We start from the raw sequence: 20,353 nt of genomic DNA, 5'->3' as shown, positions 1-20,353 counted from the left end.
ACTTACATCAAACTGTAGATATAAAAGCATCAAAAACACAAGCCGGTCGGCTCCTCGAACATGCAGCCTGTATCTTCCGGGTCTGATCACTTGACGCGGTGACGTCAGAACGTTGCCTCCCAACGTTTCGTCTCAATGGGGACGTGGTCACGGGCGACCACGTCCCCATCGAGACGAAACGTTGGGAGGCGACGTTCTGACGTCACCGCGTCAAGTGATCAGACCCGGAAGATACGGGCTGCATGTTCGAGGAGCCGGCCGGCTTGTGTTTTTGATGCTTTTATATTCTGTTTTGTATTATTTTAGAGTGTATGCGTGTGCATACCTCCCAACATTTTGAGATGGGAATGAGGGCCACCTACTAGCAAACATATGTAGGCATAGGACATGCCCCCTTTCATGCCCCTTAAAGGGGGACTTAACCACCCCCCAAAAAAAGGTTAATCAAATCCAGTGTTTTTTTTTACCACTGATATTCCTTTATATTTACTTTTAAAATTAACAAATGCAGAAAGGGAAACACTTTTTGAAAGATAAAAGGTGCATTTTATATATAACTATATAGATCAGACCAAAATGAAGAACAAATGAGGAGGAAAGAGGGATAGAGGGACATTGCTCCAAATCAGGGACAGTCCCTCGAAATCAGGAAAAGTTGGGAGCTATGTCTTTGTCCTCCTGAGCCTTTTTTGGATTTTTGCTTCTAACATTTCACCTGTCTAGTAAACTGCTATTTACAGTTACTCCTTGACTGATCATTTGGACTATTCCCTATATTAAGTATTACTAAACCCAGGACCCTGCATTCACTATATCTGGTCTCTCAAAGTACATAGAGTATGGAAATGCAATAGTTTTAGTAAATATAAAATGCTAAATACCCTTTTTCATCAGCAGTATATAATAGTCTTCTGACTTCTATCAGTGTCTGGTTAAAGCTTGTAGGAGGAGTTTTCATTCTACTCTGACTGTCCTATGAGGCTGCAGGACCCCTGATCCTCTGTCTGGACAAGAAAAAGAAAATCTCTAGCAATACACACCACATTGAGCATATGCAGAGTGCCCCCAAGGCTCTGTACTGTCAGGAGATGGGTTGGGGACTGTGGAAGAAGGGGAGGATCAGAGAAGACAGGATAAAACAGCATTTTTACACAATGCAGAGGATTAACCCCTTAGGTTTACAGTGAATATAGCAAGCATGCTTTACTGCATATACAGACTGATTTGACTGCTGTGGGTTTAGTAACACTTTAACGATGCATAACAAATTTGTTCAAAATTATGTTGCTACTGCAGAATAATGGGACACTAGAAGTTTTGTTATTGTGTGTTTAAATTTAAGACTGTACAATCAAAACCTGCATGTATGCTGCATAGAGGTAGAGCTCACGATCGCTCCCCGGAGCTGAAGAACGGGGAGAGCCGTATGTAAACACGGCTTCCCCGTGCTTCACTGTGGCAGCGTATCGATCGAGTGATCCCTTATATAAGGGAGACTCGATCGATGACGTCAGTCCTACAGCCACACCCCCCTACAGTTGTAAACACACACTAGGTGTACCCTAACTCCTACAGCGCCCCCTGTGGTTAACTCCCAAACTGCAACTGTCATTTTCACAATAAACAATGCAATTTAAATGCATTTTTTGCTGTGAAAATGACAATGGTCCCAAAAATGTATCAAAATTGTCCGAAGTGTCTGCCATAATGTCGCAGTCACGAAAAAAATCGCTGATCGCCGCCATTAGTAGTAAAAAATTTTTTAATAAAAATGCAATAAAACTATCCCCTATTTTGTAAACGCTATAAATTTTGCGCAAACCAATCGATAAACGCTTATTGCGATTTTTTTTTACTAAAAATAGGTCGAAGAATACGTATCGGCCTAAACTGAGGAAAAAAAAATGTTTATATATGTTTTTGGGCGATATTTATTATAACAAAAAGTAAAAAATATTGCATTTTTTTCAAAATTGTCGCTCTATTTTTGTTTATAGCGCAAAAAATAAAAACCGCAGAGGTGATCAAATTCCACCAAAAGAAAGCTCTATTTGTGGGGAAAAAAGGACGCCAATTTTGTTTGGGAGCCACGTCGCACGACCGCGCAATTGTCTGTTAAAACGACGCAGTGCCGAATCGCAAAACCTGGCCTGGGCATTTAGCTGCCTAAAGGTCCGGGGCTTAAGTGGTTAAGGCTAGATAAACTGGAATGATTTCTTCATCCATCAAATCAGGGAATCCCCTCACCGATGTGTAAGTAAATTGTAAAGTGGATGATTGATTTAAAAAAAAAAACACAGTTACCACTCTGTCACATGGAATCATAGCCAGGGATTACATTTCATTGGTAACCATATTTCATCATTTTGTCAAATGCAATAAAGCCAATATATGTAAAAATTGTAATTCATCAAATCATTTTAATGAGTCATAATTCACAGCAGGAAGAATCTAGCGGAGCTGAATGCTGTCTTTGGTAATCTGCATTTCTTCCACACCTGTTACAGTCACTGTGCCAAGTCTAGAAATCAGTACACTGGAAGACTGCGGGGAAAACAAAAGCACCAGTCTATTGTGCCAGTTGTTATCCTCAGTCTGCATCATAAAGTCTCAATAGTTTTTGGCTATTGAAGAGCTGCAGGTCACCCTAGAACATTTTACATTTTGCAAAGCTTTTCCTACATGTGCCACACGGGCAGCAAATGGGTGGTAAAAACAGGTGGGTTTTGCTGTTCCCCGATCTCCCACCTACAAAATAACAAAGTGGACACCCAGGTCTGTTCACATTATTGCAGTTGTGATGTCCCACTTATGCCGCGTACACACGGTCGTTTTTTGTGATGAAAAAAAAACTAAATTTTTAAAAACGTCATTTAAAATGACTGTGTGTGGGGAAAACGCCGTTTTAAGTCTTTTGAAAAACGACCAAAAAAAATTCGAGCATGCTTAAATTTTTTATGTCGTTTTTCAAAACAGCGTTTTTTGTGTCATTTAAATGATAATGTGTGGGTAAAACGACGTCTTTAAACCCGCGCATGCTCAGAAGCAAGTTATGACGCGAGCTTGAATGGAACAGAGTGCCGTCGTACGTGCTGAACGTAACCACGCTTTCCTAGAGCATTTTGAAAAAACGAAGTTTGAAAAACTTTGTTTTGTTTCATGATTTAAAACGTTGTTTTATTTCATCACAAAAAACGACCGTGTGTACGCGGCATCAGGGTAGGTTCACATCACACCTGTGGCTTTTTTAGTGCATTTTGCAGTTTTCAGAAACACACTACAGTCCATTTCACATGGTCTACTATGGTACAAGTTGTGTTTTTCAGCCAGTGCATTTTTGGAAAGGTGTCAGGGACATTTTTTCCTGCAGAAGATTGCATTTTCAACTTCAATGAACCTGCAGCAAAAACGTAAGTGTTGGGTTTTTGATGCGTTTTTTTTTCAGCATAACAAACCGTGAACTGTGAACAAGCTGGTTGTTAAAATGGAGTTCTGGCGAAAAAAAACCTATTAAAAGTCAGCAACTACAAATACTGCAGCTGCTGACTTTTAATATATGGACAATTAGCTATCCTGAGTGCCCACGATGTCGGCACCCGAAGCCGATCTGTCCCTCGGCTCTTGGGTGCTGCCGCCGCCATCTTCGGTAAGGGAATCAGGAAGTGAAGCCTTGAGGCTTCACTTTCTGGTTCCCTACTGCGCATACGCGATCCCACTGGTCCCTGCTGTCTTCTGGGACCTGTGTGTCTCCCAGAAGGCAGCAGGGGGGATGGAGAAGGTGCCAGACGTGGTGTAGGTTGTCTGCTCCCTCCTCGCCCCTGAAAGGTGCTAAATGTGACACCGGATGTATACCCTCTACCTACAGGTAAGTCTAAATTAAGGCTTACCTGTAGGTGCCTGCAATATCTCCTTAACCTCCCTGGCGGTATGATTCTTTCAGAAAAAAGGTGCTGAAAGCAGTACCATTATTTGCAAAGAAATTTGGCGTTTTATACCGTAGGCCTGTAATTCTTAGGAATAACTCATTTAAATCTGTCCAAACAAGAGTCTAGTAGGCATCCCGGGTATGATTTTTTTTTAAAAACAAAATTATAAATTATAATATAATAAATAGTTATAAATACCTATAACAAATAATAATATAATTATAATAAAAATTATTCAATAATGTAATCAACTCAAAATCACTGAAATTTGCTCAGTTGCAGAATTGTCGCTGTCATTACTTTTATTTTTTTATGACGAATTTCCCCACAAATCGCTATCGCACAATTCTGCAAGTGATTATAATTTATTCTCGCTGTTTTCTAGCTGCTCTAAAACCATTTTTGACATAACGGGACACTTTTGGTTGCTGTGGACAATCTACAGTTTGCAGGCAGAAAGAACTGTTTTTATTATATAAAAGTACATATAGGGCACTGGGCAGACCACTAGGGACAAGGGGGGGGGGGGGTATTTTTTACATACAGTATACTGTAATCTTATAGATTACAGTACTGTTTACCTTTTTGAATTTGGCGCCGTTCTCTGCTCCCGTGCGTCGTAACATCGCAGGGAACGGAGATCGGCGGCACAGGAGGACACTGTGTGAATCGAGCAAGGTCCCGCTCGCTCACACAGCGCGGTGGCATCGCTGGATCCAGGGACAAGGTAAGTAAACCATGCCTGTGGATTCAGCGAGCCCGAGTCTGACTCGGGGTTCCCGATCGTAGCCAAAAAATCTCACCCAGAGTCAGACTCGGGAATACCGCCAGGGGGGTTAACCTACATGGTTAAGGAGAAATTTGCAGAAAATTGGGCACCGATGTCTACAGCGCATGCACACCGTAGACAACGGCGCAGGCGCGCTGAGCGTGCTGGGTCTTCAATAGGAAAGTTCCGAAAATGCGCGCATGCTCGGGGATTATGCCAGTTCCATGCGCATGCGTGGGAGTGACGTCATCGCCGCTCCGGCCAGTCACAGGGCCGGAGCGGCGATACCCGTAAGTCACTCCGGGTATCATGGCGGCGGGGGAGGAGAGGAACGAGGGTCGCTGTGGGGGCTTCGATCTAAGGTAAATAATTAATAATGAGCTAGTATGCTAGTCATACTAGCTCATTATGCCTTTGTCTTGCAGGTTTTTATTTTTAATGTTTTATTTTTTTTGGGTATACAACTGTTTGAACCTTTCCAGTGGTAGATATCAGAAAAGGTAATATTAAGCTAAAAAAATGTATGATTTATACATGACACATTCTAATATTTTAAAAGTAGAGAACATTCCACACAATGTACATGAATGATTCCTCCAATGTAAATTTTGGCTCCATACGGTTATCAAAACATGCAAAATGTCAGATTGACTTGTACCTTTTCCAAGGAAACGTGGGGCTCCATACTGCTTAGCCATAGGATTTAATCTCTCTAATAGCAAAGGGGGAAGGAAGTGCTTGAAAGCCTTCTGCAATGGACAAATGCCCAAAGGACAGGAGAAAACAATTCTTCATGTCTGTGGCTGTCAAAACAGTCACCATTCCCAGATCAAAGAAAATTCTGCCATTTTCACAGACTTTTCCTGTGTAAGTCAAATAGACGCAGATGGAATAAGACATGAAAACGCGGGATTTATTGCTTTCTAAGTATAACCCCAGGTGGACAGCAAGGTGCTGGAACAGCATTGAGGAACTTTGAATAAACCTAGAAGCTGTAAACATCTTATTCCCCTGACATTTCACTTTCAAATTATACATTCAGTCTAAAACACTACAGAATGTAAAAAAAAGCATTACAGTACTGGAAGCATTCTGAGCGACAATGTGGGTTTTAACTGTCTTCAAGGGACGAGTTATATATCTGCTTAGCTTTTGGAGCACAGCCATTGTACAATTGTCTAGAGCTGTAGATTTCTGGAATAATAATTCATGGTGATATTTAAGATAATTAGGTACATTAGTGGGGGGTGGGGGGCATTGATGGGGGGGGGGATGCAGAAATAAAAATAAGAAAATGAATACATCTGAACATAGACACATAAGGATAAACTTATATAATTGAGATTATGGGCCAGATTCACAAAGGACTTACGACGGCGTATCTCCTGATACGCCGCCATAAGTTCGAAAGTGAGGCGTCGCATCTCTGCGCCTGATTCATAGAATCAGATACGCCTCACTGTTGCCTAGATACGAGCGGCGTAAGTCTCTTACGCCATCGTATCTTGGGGTGCATATTTACGCTGGCCGCTAGGGGTGCTTCCGTAGATTTACGCGTCGAATATGTAAATTAGGTAGATACGCTGATTCACGAACGTACTTGCGCCCGCTACGCCGTTTACATTAGGCTTACGTCCGGCGTAAAGTTACCCCTACCCCGTTCGTAAGGTGCGTCATTTATGTGGGGTCACGGCTCATTTCCATACAACACGCCCACCTCTTCCACATTTGAATTACGCGGGCTTACGCCGGCCCATTTACGATACGCTGCCGCAACTTACGGAGCAAGTGCTTTGTGAATACTGCACTTGCCCGTCTAAGTTGCGGAGGTGTAGCGTAAATAGGATACGCTACGCCCGCACAAAGTTACGCGCTCGTACGTGAATCTGGCCCTATGTGTCCAATTAGGTACTAAGGGCCAGATTCACAGAAGAGATACGACGGCGTATCTCCTGATACGCCGTCGTATCTCTGTGTTCCGGCCGTCCTAACAATGCGACTGATTCATAGAATCAGTTACGCATAGCTAGCCCTAAGATCCGACAGGTGTAATTGAATTACACTGTCGGATCTTAAGGATGCAATTCTAGGCCGGCCGCTAGGTGGCGAGGCCATTGCGGTCGGCGTAGAATATGCTAATGACTAGTTACGCCGATTCCCGAATGTCCGCACTGCCCGTCGATCTAAATTTACGTTGTTTCCGTCGAGTTACGCCGCCTAAAATTAGGGCTGAGCCCTAGTTGTTCTAAGCCATGTTAAGTATGGCCGTCGTTCCCGCGTCGAAATATAAAAAACCACGTCGAAACAAATGACGTCCGTGCAACGTCATTTAGCGCAATGCACGTCGGGTAATTTACCCAACGGAGCATGCACAGTACGTTCGGCGCGGGAACGCGCCTAATTTAAATGGTGCCCGCCCCATTTGAATTGGGCGGGCTTGCGCCGAGCGCATTTATGTTACACCGCCGCAAGTTTACAGGTAAGAGTTTTGAGAATCAGGCACTTACGCTGTAAACCTGCGGCGGTGTAACGTAAATCAGATACGTTACGCTGCTGTGGAGCAACGTAATTGTATCTGAATCTGGCCCTTAGATACTTCCAAATAAAGAAACAGTATATTACAAATAAGCAAACCTAATACATCCTTGTAAAGAAAGTAAACTAATGGAGAACTGGAACTGTTTATTGATTTTATGCATAGTGCATATAAACGAAACAGTAAAAGTAATAGCCCTTCTTGTAAATTTTTACCCTAGGCATTAGATTAGTGATAATTGTTCATTTGTTAGTTTGAAACTGCCTCCCATGTGGCCCATGAATCTTTCTCCTCCAAATCCTAGCGTTATTTCTTTATTCTCTAAAGTTATCTTTGTTTCGAAAAATAAATTATTAAAAATAGGTATGCACAATTATTATTTTTTGTTTAGTTTGTTTAATTTGTTAAGTAAATCATTTCATTTCGTAATGTTAGAGTGAATTATTTTCGTAAATATATTCTGTATTGCAGGGGCGTACCTAGAGCATTTGGCACCCGGGGCGAATCCTATATCTGGCACCCCCCCCAGCTTAAAATTTAAAAACACCCCACTGTGCCCCCTGCGTACCTCAGCATCCTTCAATATCTTTTTGTCACTACTGTGTACCCCTCTCCACAACTGCACCTCTAAACCCCTTTACATTACACAGCACCGCACCTCTGAACCCCTTTACATTACACAGCCCTTTTACTTCTGGACCTCTTTATATTACACAGCACCCTGCACCTCTGGACCTCTTTATATTACACTGCACCCTGCACCTCTGGACCCCTTTACATTACACAGCCCTTGTACCTCTGGACCCCTTTACATTACACAGCACCCTGCCCCTCAGGACCTCTTTACATTACACTGCAACCTGCACCTCTGGACCCCTTTACATTACACAGCCCTTGTACCTCTGGACCCCTTCACATTACATAGTTCTTGTACCTCTGGACCCCTTTACATTACACAGCACCCTGGACCCCTTTACATTACACAGCCCTTGCACCTCTGGACCCCTTTACATTACATGGCACCTTGCACCTCTGGACCCCTTTACATTACATGGCACCTTGCACCTAAGGACCTCTTTACATTACACATCACCCTGCACCTCTGGAACGCTTTACATTACACAGCATCCTGCACCTCTAGACCCCTTTACATTACACAGCCCCCCCACAGCTCTAGACCCCTTTACATTACACAGTACCATGCACATCTAGATGCCTGTATGTTACACAGACACCCCTTTACAGTTCTGGACCCCCTGCATGTTACACAGACCGCCCTACAGTGCAGACCCCCTCCCTACAGTGCAGACCCCCTACAGTACAGCCCCCTCTACAGTGCAGACCCCCTACAGTGCAGACCCCCACTACAGTGCAGACCCCCCTACAGTGCAGACCCCACTTTACAGTGCAGACCCCACTTTACAGTGCAGACCCCCCTACAGTGACTGACAAGAGGCAGTATAGAATTCAATGCCGAGCTTATACACAGGCCTTAAAACGGCAAAAAAGGTCCCATTATGGTAATCTTATCGATAACGCCGATAACAGTGCTTCGGCACTTTTTAAAATAGTTAAAACCTTATTCTCGCCTACGCAGAGCCAGGTGAATATACCCCATTCGCAGGCTCTGTGCGACAATCTACTTAATACTTTTGTTACTAAAGTAGCCGACATACGCTTAGGCATAGGACAACTAACTCCCTTGGAATATCCCAAATCCTCATCCGACCCCCTGTCACTCTTAGGGACTGACTCACAGAAACCAATCACTTGCCCCCCCAAACCAAATTCCTCAGTGCCTAATTCCCTGTCGTCCTTTAGTAAGGTCAGCCGGGAACATCTTCTAAAATCTATGGCAAAAATTAAGGCCTCCTACTTCTATGGTGACATTTGTCCAGCCTGGCTCTTGAAGAAGAATGCAGAGCTGGTTGTGAACGACCTCCTGATACTTGTCAATCTTTCTCTAACCCATGGCGTGTTTCCGGCTCGCTGGAAACATGCCATTATCACACCAATTTTAAAAAAACCCAACTTGGACCCTGGCTGTCTTTCTAATTACAGACCCATTTCTGCTATAGGTTTCCTGGCTAAACTGGTGGAATACGAAATTTTTCTCCAACTTCAATCGTACTCGGAGACAACAGGTCTGTTCCACGACTCGCAGTGCGGTTTCCGCCCGGGCCGTGGGATTGAGCTCACGATTCTTTCCACCAGAGAGAAGCTGCTCGGAGTCAGGGATGCGGGGGGAGCGGCTGCCTTGGTGCTCCTTGACCTCTCCGCAGCCTTTGACACCGTGGACCACGCTATGTTGATTGCCAGGCTTCGGGACGAGTTTCACATTACCGGCTCCGCTTCACATTGGCTTTCAGACTTTCTCACCCACAGGACCTTTCAGGTTAAAACCGGTCCTTTCCTATCTGCCATCAGCACCCTGAGTTGTGGGGTGCCTCAGGGCTCTGCCCTGTCACCATGGCTGTTTAATGTGTATCTTCGGCCACTTGCGAGTCTGCTGGAAACCCATGCAGTGTTTAATCGGTTGTACGCAGACGATGTCCAGTTGGTCGTTGACAGCCTATCCGACCCTGCTCCTGGCCTGCAGCTTGCTTCCTGTCTATTAGACATCAAACAATGGATGGATCGCAACTCCCTTAGTCTAAATGCTAAAAAGACAGAAATTCTCATCTCTGGACGTATTGATCCAGCTGTCTTTTTGGGAAACTGGCCTACGAGCCTTGGGCCGTGTCCGGTTCCAGTGAATCAAGTCCGTGTCCTGGGGACAATTTTTGACTGTAATCTGAATTGGATACCCCAAGTCAATCAATGTATCCACAATGCACTGTATTACATCAGGTGTTTGAGAAAGGTCAAAAATTTGTTTTCTCAGTACCACCGGAAAGTCTTGGTTCAATCTCTCGTCAACTCCCGGATTGACTTCAACAATATTGTGTATTTGGGTATGCCTCTAAAGTGGCTGAGGAAAATCCAGCTCGTCCAGAACCAGGCCGCTAGACTAATCTCCGGCTTAAATAGGCGGGAGCATATTACCCCTACCCTGCGATCACTGCACTGGCTCACTGTGGTAGATCGCATTGAGTTTAAGGCTCTCTGTCTCGCCTATCGCGCTTATCATGGGACGGGCCCACAATACCTGAATTCCTTGATAACGCGATACACCCCTGCACGAGGACTTAGATCACTTACAGCTGGTCTCGTCACTTGTCCATCTGCTCGCCTGCTTACCTTCGGGGGTAGACGCTTTTCTGTGAGAGCAACGGCCCTATGGAATAGTCTCCCTGTTTCTATCCGGTCTCTCCCCTCCATTATGGCCTTTCGTAAAAGGATAAAAACTTGGTTTTTTGAGGGAAAAGCAGGCTGAGTCACGTTAGTTTTCCCTGTTGTTCCTTGGTAGTTTGCTTTTTTGTGCTCTCCTTTTTTCTTTTCCTTCTATTTTCTTTCCCTGACTTGATTTATCTATTTACAGGTATGTCTTCTGCGCTTAGACGCTTCCCTGACGGGTCAGTATTTGGCGCATTACAAATACAATAAATCAATCAATCAATCAATCAATCACAGTGCAGACCCCCCTACAGTGCAGACCCCCCTACAGTGCAGACCTCTCTACAGTACAGACCCCCTACAGTACAGATCCCCCTACAGTACAGACCCCCCTAGAGTGAACAGACCCCCTAACAATACAGACTCCCCTACAATACAGACCCCCCTACAGTGCAGACCCCCACTTCAGGCCCATAATGTACCTCAGAACACACACCACACGGAGAGCCCAAGGTAGTGGCTTTGCAGGGAGGGGGGCGTGCGATCCGCACCCGAGCCAGTCGGCACGTCTGGGACTGGCGCAACGATCCCCTTCTCTCCGTGGTCACGGCTCTGACCAGTCTCGGGCAGCGGCTGTCACAGCCGAGCAGAGTGAAGCCACCTCCCCCTCCTCCTGCATGCCCAGCACTGTGTAGACATAAAGGAGGAGGGGGAGGCAGCTTTACTGCTTGGCTGACTGCCGCTGCTCGAGACTGATCAGAGCTGTGACCACGGAGAGAAAGGGATCGTTGCGCCGGTCCCAGATGTGCCGACTGGCTTGGGTGCGGCTTGCACCCCCCCTCCCTGCAAAGCCACTACCTGCTCGGGCACTCCATGTGTGTTCTGTCACTGCGCGGTGCCACTGTTAAACCTGCGGCGCTGTCTCCTTTCAGTCGCAGAGGGTGGTGCCGGCCTGACACACCCCAGTGTGTGGCACCTGGTGCGGCCCGCCCCCCACTTAGTACGCCACTGCTGTATTCATATACAGTGGGGAGAGCAAGTATTTGATACACTGCCGATTTTGTAGGTTTTCCTTCTTACAAAGCATGTAAAGGTCTGTAATATAATTTTATCACAGGTACTCTTCAACTGTGAGAGATGGAATCTAAAACAAAAATCCAGAAAATCACACTGTATAATTTTTTAATAATTAATTTGCATTTTATTGCATGACATAAGTATTTGATCACCTACCAACCAATAAGAATTTTGGCTCTCAAATACCTGTTATTTTTTTCTTTAACCACTTGACCACTGGGCACGAAAACCCCCTTAATCACCAGACCAATTTTCAGCTTTCGGTGCTCTCACAATTTGAATGACAATTACTCAGTCATACAACATTGTACCCATCTGAAATTTTTGTCCTTTTTTTCCCACAAATAGAGCTTTCTTTTGGTGGTATTTGATCACCTCTGCGGTTTTTATTTTTTGCGCTATAAAAGAAAAAAGACTGAAAATTCTGTAAAAAAAAAAAAAAAAATCTAGTTTCTGTCATATTAGCAGGTTATTTCTCACACACAGCATATGCATACTACAAATTACACCCCAAAACACATTCTGCTATTCCTCCCGAGTATAGCGATACCACATGTGTGCGACTTTTACACAGCGTGGCCACATAGAGAGGCCCAACATGCAGGGAGCACCATCAGGCGTTCTGGAGCACCCAGGCCAATTTTGACATTTCTCTCCTACATGTAAAAATCATCATTTATTTGCTAAAAAATTACATAGAAACCCAAAACATTATATATGCTTTTTTTTCAAAGACCCTAGAGAATACAATGGCGGTTGTTGCAACTTTTTATCTTGCACGGTATTTTCGCAGCAATTTTTTGAACGCGTGTTTTTAAAAAAAAAACAGTTTTGTGCTTAAAAAAAAACAAAACAGTAAAGTTAGCCCAATGTTTTTGCATAATATGAAAGATGAAGTTACGCCGAGTAAATAGATACCCAACATGTCACCCTTCAAAATTGCACACGCTCGTGAAATTGCGCCAAACATTGCTACTTAAAAATCCCCATAGGCGACGTATTGCAAGGTATTGGAGTATTGAGGGTATTGCGGAGTATTGGGGGGGTATTGCAGAGTATGGGGGGGTATTGCAGAGTATGGGGGGGGTATTGCAGAGTATGGGGGGGGGTATTGCAGAGTATGGGGGGGTATTGCAGAGTATGGGGGGGGGTATTGCAGAGTATGGGGGGGTATTGCAGAGTATGGGGGGGGGGGTATTGCAGAGTATGGGGGGGGGGGGTATTGCAGAGTATGGGGGGGTATTGCAGAGTATGGGGGGGGGATTGCAGAGTATGGGGGGGTATTGCAGAGTATGGGGGGGGGTATTGCAGAGTATGGGGGGGGTATTGCAGAGTATGGGGGGGGGTATTGCAGAGTATGGGGGGGTGGGTATTGCAGAGTATGGGGGGGTGGGTATTGCAGAGTATGGGGGGGTGGGTATTGCAGAGTATGGGGGGGTGGGTATTGCAGAGTATGGGGTGGGGTATTGCAGAGTATGGGGTGGGGTATTGCAGAGTATTGCACTCATCTTTTTTTTTTATTTTGCAGAGTATTGCGCAGGGATGGCTGGATCTGTGACTGCAATTGTCACAGATCCAGCCCACAGTGCGGCAGCTGCTGCTGCCGCCCGATCCCCCCCCCCTCCCTCTCCTCTCACACTGTACCGAACGGTACAGAGAGGAGAGGGAGGAACCGGCGTCATTACATGACGCCGGTTTGTTTACAAGTGATCGCGCCGTCATTGGACGGCGCGATCACGTGGTAAGGAGCCGCTTCCATTGGCTCCTTACCGCGATCCGTGTTGCTGCGGGTCCCGTGGACCCGCCGAGCGCCGGTGATCGCGTGTGCGCGCCCGCTCGGGCGCGCAATTGTGACTCTCTGGGAGGACGTATATTGACGCCCTCCTAGAGTTAGGGAACCGCCTTGTAGCCGTATTTCGGCTATAGGGCGGTTACCAAGTAGTTAAGAAGCCCTCCTGTTCTCCACTCATTATCTATATTAACTGCTCCTGTTTAAACTCGTTACCTGTATAAAAGACACCTGTCCACACACTCAAACAGACTCCAACCTCTCCACAATGGCCAAGACCAGAAATCTGTGTAAGGACATCAGGGATAAAATTGGAGACCTGCACAAGGCAGGGATGGGCTACAGGACAATAGGCACGCAGCTTGGTGAGAAGGCAACAACCGTTGGTGCAATTATTAGAAAATGGAAGAAGTTCAAGTTGACGGTCAGTCTCCCTCGGTCTGGGGCTCCATGCAAGATCTCACCTTGTGGTGCATCAATGATCATGAGGAAGGTGAGAAATCAGCCCAGAACTACACAGCAGGACCTAGTCAATGACCTGAAGAGAGCTGGGACCACAGTCTCAAAGAAAACCATTAGTATCACACTATGCTGTCATGGATTTAAATCCTGTAGCGCATGCAAGGTCCCCTTGCTCAAGCCAGTGCATGTCCAGGCCCATCTGAAGTTTGCCAAGGTCATGTGGTCTGATGAGACAAAAATAGAGCTTTTTGGTCTAAAATCTACTCACCTTGTTTGGAGGAAGAAGAAGGAAGAGTACAACCCCAAGAACACCATCCCAACCGTGAAACATCATTCTTTGGGGAATCTTTTCTGCAAAGGGGACAGGACGACTGCACCGTATTGAGGGGAGGATGGATGGGGCCATGAGTCGGGATATCTTGGCCAACAACCTTCTTCCCTCAGTAAGAGCATTGAAGATGGATCCTGATGGGTCTTCCAGCATGACAATGACCCGAAACACACAGCCAGGGCAACTAAGGAGTGGCTTTGTAGGAAGCATCACAAGTTCCTGGAGTGGCCTAGCCAGTCTCCAGACCTGAACCCAATAGAAGATCTTTGGTGGGAGCTGAAAGTTCGTATTGCCCAGCGACAGCCACGAAAACTGAAGGATCTGGAGAAGCTCTGTATGGAGGAGTGGGCCAAAATCTCTGCTGCAATGTGTGCAGACCTGGTCAAGAACTACAGGAAAAGTATGATCTCTGTAACTGCAAACAAAGGTTTCTGTACCAAATATTAGGTTCTGCTTTTCTGATGTATCAAATACTTATGCCATGCAATAAAATGCAAATTAATTACTTAAAAATCATACAATGTGATTTTCAGGATTTTTGTTGAAGAGTACCTATGATAAAAATTACAGACCTCTACATGCTTTGTAAGTAGGAAAACCTGCAAAATCGGCAGTGTATCAAATACTTGCTCTCCCCACTGTATATTCATTATTCATATATATATATATATATTCTTTTTGGCCAATCCCCCCTGAAGACGTCATCTTCAGATAAAAAGTGCTATTAGCTTGCCGGAAGATTGGCGCTTGGAGACTGCCTGCTTTTAAAACCATTTTGTGTCCTTTTCAATGCGACTTAACAATGGAAAATATGTAAGTGTATTTCTACTATTAAAGACACAGATTTTTAGACCTTTTTGCGCCATGAGGTTTGTCTCGGAGCAAGGGGATGACGATAGGGTTGCCACATTATCCCTTTAATGTGGGAACACAAATAGACAGAGTTTTATTGCTTAATAATATGAGGGCCCAGATTCAGGTACGGGCGCGCACTGATACGGCGGCGCCTCCGTAAATTACTTCAATTACTTCATTCATGAAGCATTTGCTCCGTAATTTGCGGCGGCGTATTGTAAAAGGGGCCGGCGTAAGCGCGCGTAATTTAAATGATCCCGTAGGGGGCGTGGATCATTTAAATTAGGCGCGTTCCCATGCCAAACGTACTGCGCATGCTCCGTTGGGAAAATTTCCTGACGTGCATTGCGGTAAATGACGTCGCAAGGACGTCATTTGCTTCGACGTGAACGTAAATGGCGTCCAGCGCCATTCACGATCCACTTAGGCAAACAACGTAAATTTCGAAAATCGCGACGTCCATACTTACCATTGGCTGCGCCTCCTAATGGCAGGAGCAGCCTTACGACGAAAGCGACAAACGCAAACGACGTAAAACACGACCGCCGGGCGCGCGTACGTTTGAGAATCGGCGTGAGTATGCAATTTGCATTCTCTACGCTGACAACTACGGGAACGCCACCTAGCGGCCAGCGTCAGAATGCACCCTAAGATACGACGGCATAAGAGCCTTATGCCAGTCGTATCTTAGGCTACAGTCGGCGTATCGAGCTTTCTGAATACAGAAAGTTGATACGCCGGCGCTACTTAGCAATTACGCTGCGTATCTATGGATACGCAGGCGTAATTGCTACCTGAATCTACCCCGAGATATTGGATACTCCACGTCACCCTTGTCTATTGGGAGATATAGAATATTCTTTTCAATTTAGTGTTCCAAAGTAAGTTTTTGTATCCATTACTGGATTCTCCTAAATATAAAAACAAAATAAGAACTAGCAATGTGGAATGCCCAACAGAGTTATAGCTGCCAAATTAAAGCAAAAATTTTAACCAAACTCTAGTGCAAAAAAGTTTGTTTTGGTTTAAGCAAAGAAGGGTTATAACCTCTGTCGAGCATTTTTTTTACTGTGCACCTCTTAGGACAAGATGTTATAGGAAGTTTCACCAAGGGAGATATAGACAAAACCATATTTCAGTAGTGTGAGGAATGGGCTATAACTTCCGACAATTCTTTATTGGCTGTGATTTCCTGGGATGGTGACTACAGGACTGCCCAGGTATCACGGAGTCTGGAAGTGAGAGTAGCTCCTCCCACTGGGGTCACCATCAGGAACAGTGGAGATAGGCTTTGAAACCATTACAGCCTTTTTTTCAACATATGAACGTTAGATACATTATTAGTGTGGCACCTATCTGGCGGCTGCCCCTTTGAGCTACCCAGCAAAGTATTACTCCCCAGCTGCCCAGGCAGTCCCCTCCCCTAAGCCCGCCACGGACAGAGTGCAGGGAGAACAAGCAGGAGAGCAGTGAAGATGATTTCCCTGACTGCCTCTCCAGCAAGGACTATGCCCATCTCTGGAAATCCTGGGGAGGAATCAAATTTGTCCAGAGGGAGAAATCTGATTGGCTGGAGGGGACAGGGAATGGTGGCTTTCCAGCTGAGGACATTAATGCCCATCCACCAACCCAATTTTTTAAATGAAGAGAGCCACGGAACATGGCTGGAGATAGTGGGGTGCCCAGTGGTGCAATAGTTGGAACTGGAGACTGTTAGTGTGATAAGCTGGGGAGGTGACAGGGTTGATAGGGTTTGGGGTACTGTTGCTGGGAGCCTACTGTGGGCCTAGAGTTAGGGTCACTGAAACCCCCAGAAACCATATGTTGCTGCTGTTTAGCTGAGAGCCAATCTGCAGGGATAAGAAAGCTGCATAAGACCATGTGCTGCTGCTCTGTTCTGAACTACCATGCAGGACCATGTACTGCTGCAGGAGAGGACCACATGCTGCATGTACTATACTGCTGTTCCGGTGTTCCAGTTTTTTCTGTGTCAAGCTGCTGTGCGGTGCCGAGACACTGCTGCATTGGGACTCCAGAGGCCACAGACATCCTCGAAGACAGAACCATCAAGAGTGGAGAGAGGCTACTAGACATTTGTTTCTGCTTATTTTATCTGGTCTTTGGGGTTCTGGGATTACAAAGACCCTCAGATAGGAGGACTGAGTGCTCCACCAAAGACTTAGGGCCCCAACGCCATCAGGACTGGGTTACAACATAGCCCTCAGGTCTATGAAATGTTACCTCATATTAAAAAAGTACATTAATTTTTCTGTTTAGGATTCATGGTGCAAAACATTAACTAGTAAATCTCTAACAAATGTTCAAAGAAATAAAGTACAAGACTGTTATAAGAATGAATGCAAAACAGTAAACTTCTGGTAAAGTTTGGGTTCACACATATCCAATGCGGGACCCAGCGCGATTCCTGTGCGGGTTCCATCATTGCATCTAACTCGCAGGCAGTTCACATTAAAAAGTTAATGACACCACCAGATCAGTTTACAGAACGTAGCCGAATGCAGAGCAAACTGTGGAATCAATTGCATGGCTGTGAACACCCATGTGATCTGATTCCTGTGCAGACCAAAAATTGGGTCATTTTGGTGCAAAAGCAATCCACAACTGCCTGATTACAATGGCATTGCTGAACAGTGACCGCACCTGATAGGATGCAGTCATTGTTCCACCTGGATCAGTCGATTTTTTAAATCAACTTTTGTTGTGGTGCTTGCAGGGCCACTAATAGCTCATATTTCAGCTGATTGAGCAGGAAATGTCTGAAATTTAAGTTGTTTGCGGGGGCCTTTAGAAATGCTCCCAATCACACGTACATTATAAGTTCCTCTAAACTCTCACTGTGATAAAGAAAGAATTCTTGAAGTAAAGTAATGATAATCATCAGTCTGAGTCATTTCCATGACCCACTGAGAACACGCCAGCCTATTTCTTGCATGGCTGATGGCTCATACTCTTCTTAGGTAGGTGGTCGTATTCACTGTAACAAACTGCTGAGAGTGTACACATCTTCAGAGCTCTGATCACTTCAACATATTTTACCAATGAAAAGACATTTTTAAAATGCTGAAGTATAACTAATTTTTTTTTTTTTAAGCCTATGGCGTGTGAACACACCCAAAAACTCCACCCGGTGCAGAAAAAATGTGCACACACATAAAGAGTGTTCACAAAAACGTGCAGACGGGTGCAACGTCAGGTGGTCCTCCTGTGAAGAGGGACCCAAACCCTGATCCCCCGTGGCGTTAGGCTCCAGACGGGGACTGAAGTACTGTGGTCCGAGCAACCGAAGCCGACACGGACCCAACTTCCTCAGAGGGACTACAGAAACAGAACCCTCCCAGTACTAGGTGGGGCTCCCCCGAAGGGAGACCCCATGAGAGCAGGCGAACTAAGCCAGAAGGTCATGTCCACCTACTCCCAAGACGTTCAGGGCTGGCCCGAGGACCTGCACCCTACTAATCACACAGTGAACAAAACGTGCACAAACAAAAATAAGACAAAAACGTGACAAACATAGGCTTAAGATAAAAGAAAGTGGGGGAAGGGATAGTGGAGAGGAGAGTGAAGAAGTGGTCATCGTGGTGTACAATGACCAGGCCCTCCGGCCAGGAATAAAAAATTCCTCCGGTCCTAGCCAAAAGGCCCGGCCCAGGAGACAGGTGCTAAAAAAAGCGTGTATCTGGTGCAGTGACCGTGGTATCTTAAATCAATGTGTCCCTCACACACAGTGATCTTCAGATACCCCTGGACTGCCACTCCAGGGGCACATGCACCATAGGCTTTTTCGTTCCATATCCGACCCCCCGACCGGCCAGTGCAGCCCTCCACCCCTGCCAGCTAGAGAGCCCTTCAAGGTTTTCTTGGGGAGAACTGCCTCTCAGGTAGCAGCCTCCACCAATACTAGCCCCTCCAGACCCTCCGTCAACCCGGCGGATTTGCATGGTCCTGCCCCGTCCTACCACAGGGCATTACCAGCTCTTCCAACCGGATCGCTGACAGAGATAGCACTTACACCAGCCAGCCAGAAGGCCAGACTAGAACTCGGCAAAAAGACCAAGACCAAGCACAGCACTCATCCTCACCAGAAGCACCCTTCCAGATGTCTCAGACACAACCATGGGCCGGCCCCCAGTATCTGTCAGGCAGCACAGCATAGTCCTTGCTGAAACCATCCTTCCAGGTGCAATGACGTCATTGGATTGCATCCACCCTCCCAATGGAGGTGCTTCAACGCTCCGTTGACAACTGATAAGGACAGATACCACACCTAGTCCTAGCCAAAAGGCCGAGAAGCAGCAGGGAAGACAACCACGATCAGCACGGCCTAGAGTGTGCAATAGCCGTGCCTCGCCCTAGGAGAACCACCTTCATGATCATGGTGTCTCCCCTGCCAGGTAAGTAGTAAGCTGAAGTATAACTAAAGGCAAATTTTTTTTTTAAAGTTTTGGATAAAGTGGAGATGGATTAGATTACCTATTAGGTTATTTTTTGCTGTTGGTGTCCCCATTAGTGAGATTCACCTCTCTATCTGTCCTGTTTAGAGCCCTTTCACACTGTGCCACCCATAGTGTTGGCGGTAAAACGCAGCTATTTTTACCGCCGTCGCTATGGGCGGATTTGCGGCGCATTTCGGCCGCTAGCAGGGTGCATTTGCCCGAGAAAGGGTTAAAACCACCCGCAATGCGCTGCTGAAGCAGCGCATTGTGGGCGGTATAGCCGCGCTGTCCCATTCATTTCAATGGGTAGTAGCGGAGGAGGAGCGGTAAACACACCGCTCCTTCTCCGCTCCAAAGATGTGGCTAGCAGAACTTTTTTTACCGTCCTGCTAGCGCACCCCTCTGGCTTTCACACTGGAGTGAATGGGGACAGATTTTTTCAGGGCGTATTTTTCTGGCGCTATTTTTAACACTATATTGCCTGCAATACGCTCCAGTGTGAAAGGGGTCTTATTATAATCCTTGAAAGTGAAAGTATAAGAAAATCCCAAATGTTGGGTTGTCCCCAAAAGGTAATGGAGGGGAATCAAATATAAGTGGTACTCCCGCGCTGGCAACTAATTAGTGTGGCCAACTGGCCAGATTGAAAAGTACTGACACAACACCCAAAATTTACTGGCACAGCCATGTTTTTACTGGTATTTCCAAAAGTTAAGGTAAATATGAAGGCAAAGAACAAATTTTTAATTTTTTTGTCCATATCGTAAGTAAGTAGCTCAGGGACAGAAAGATATATAAAACTATTAGTAGTGATCTTGCGCTAAAGAAATAAAATGAATATACAAAAACTTGCAAACTACAAGAAAGTGACTGAGTTC

The 20,353-nt window shown here is 45.6% G+C and overlaps 1 pseudogene; it reads right to left on the bottom strand.

The window, feature by feature from the left end:
* Positions 1-19,288: 19,288 nt before the first annotated feature.
* On the bottom strand, positions 19,289-19,441 carry LOC120942168 (annotated as a pseudogene).
* Positions 19,442-20,353: the final 912 nt, after the last annotated feature.

The sequence above is a fragment of the Rana temporaria genome, chromosome 5 (genome assembly GCF_905171775.1).
Source record: "Rana temporaria chromosome 5, aRanTem1.1, whole genome shotgun sequence".
NCBI lineage: Eukaryota > Metazoa > Chordata > Amphibia > Anura > Ranidae > Rana > Rana temporaria.
The sequence above is the reverse complement of the archived record's forward strand: the minus strand, read 5'-3'. Positions and strand labels throughout refer to the sequence as shown.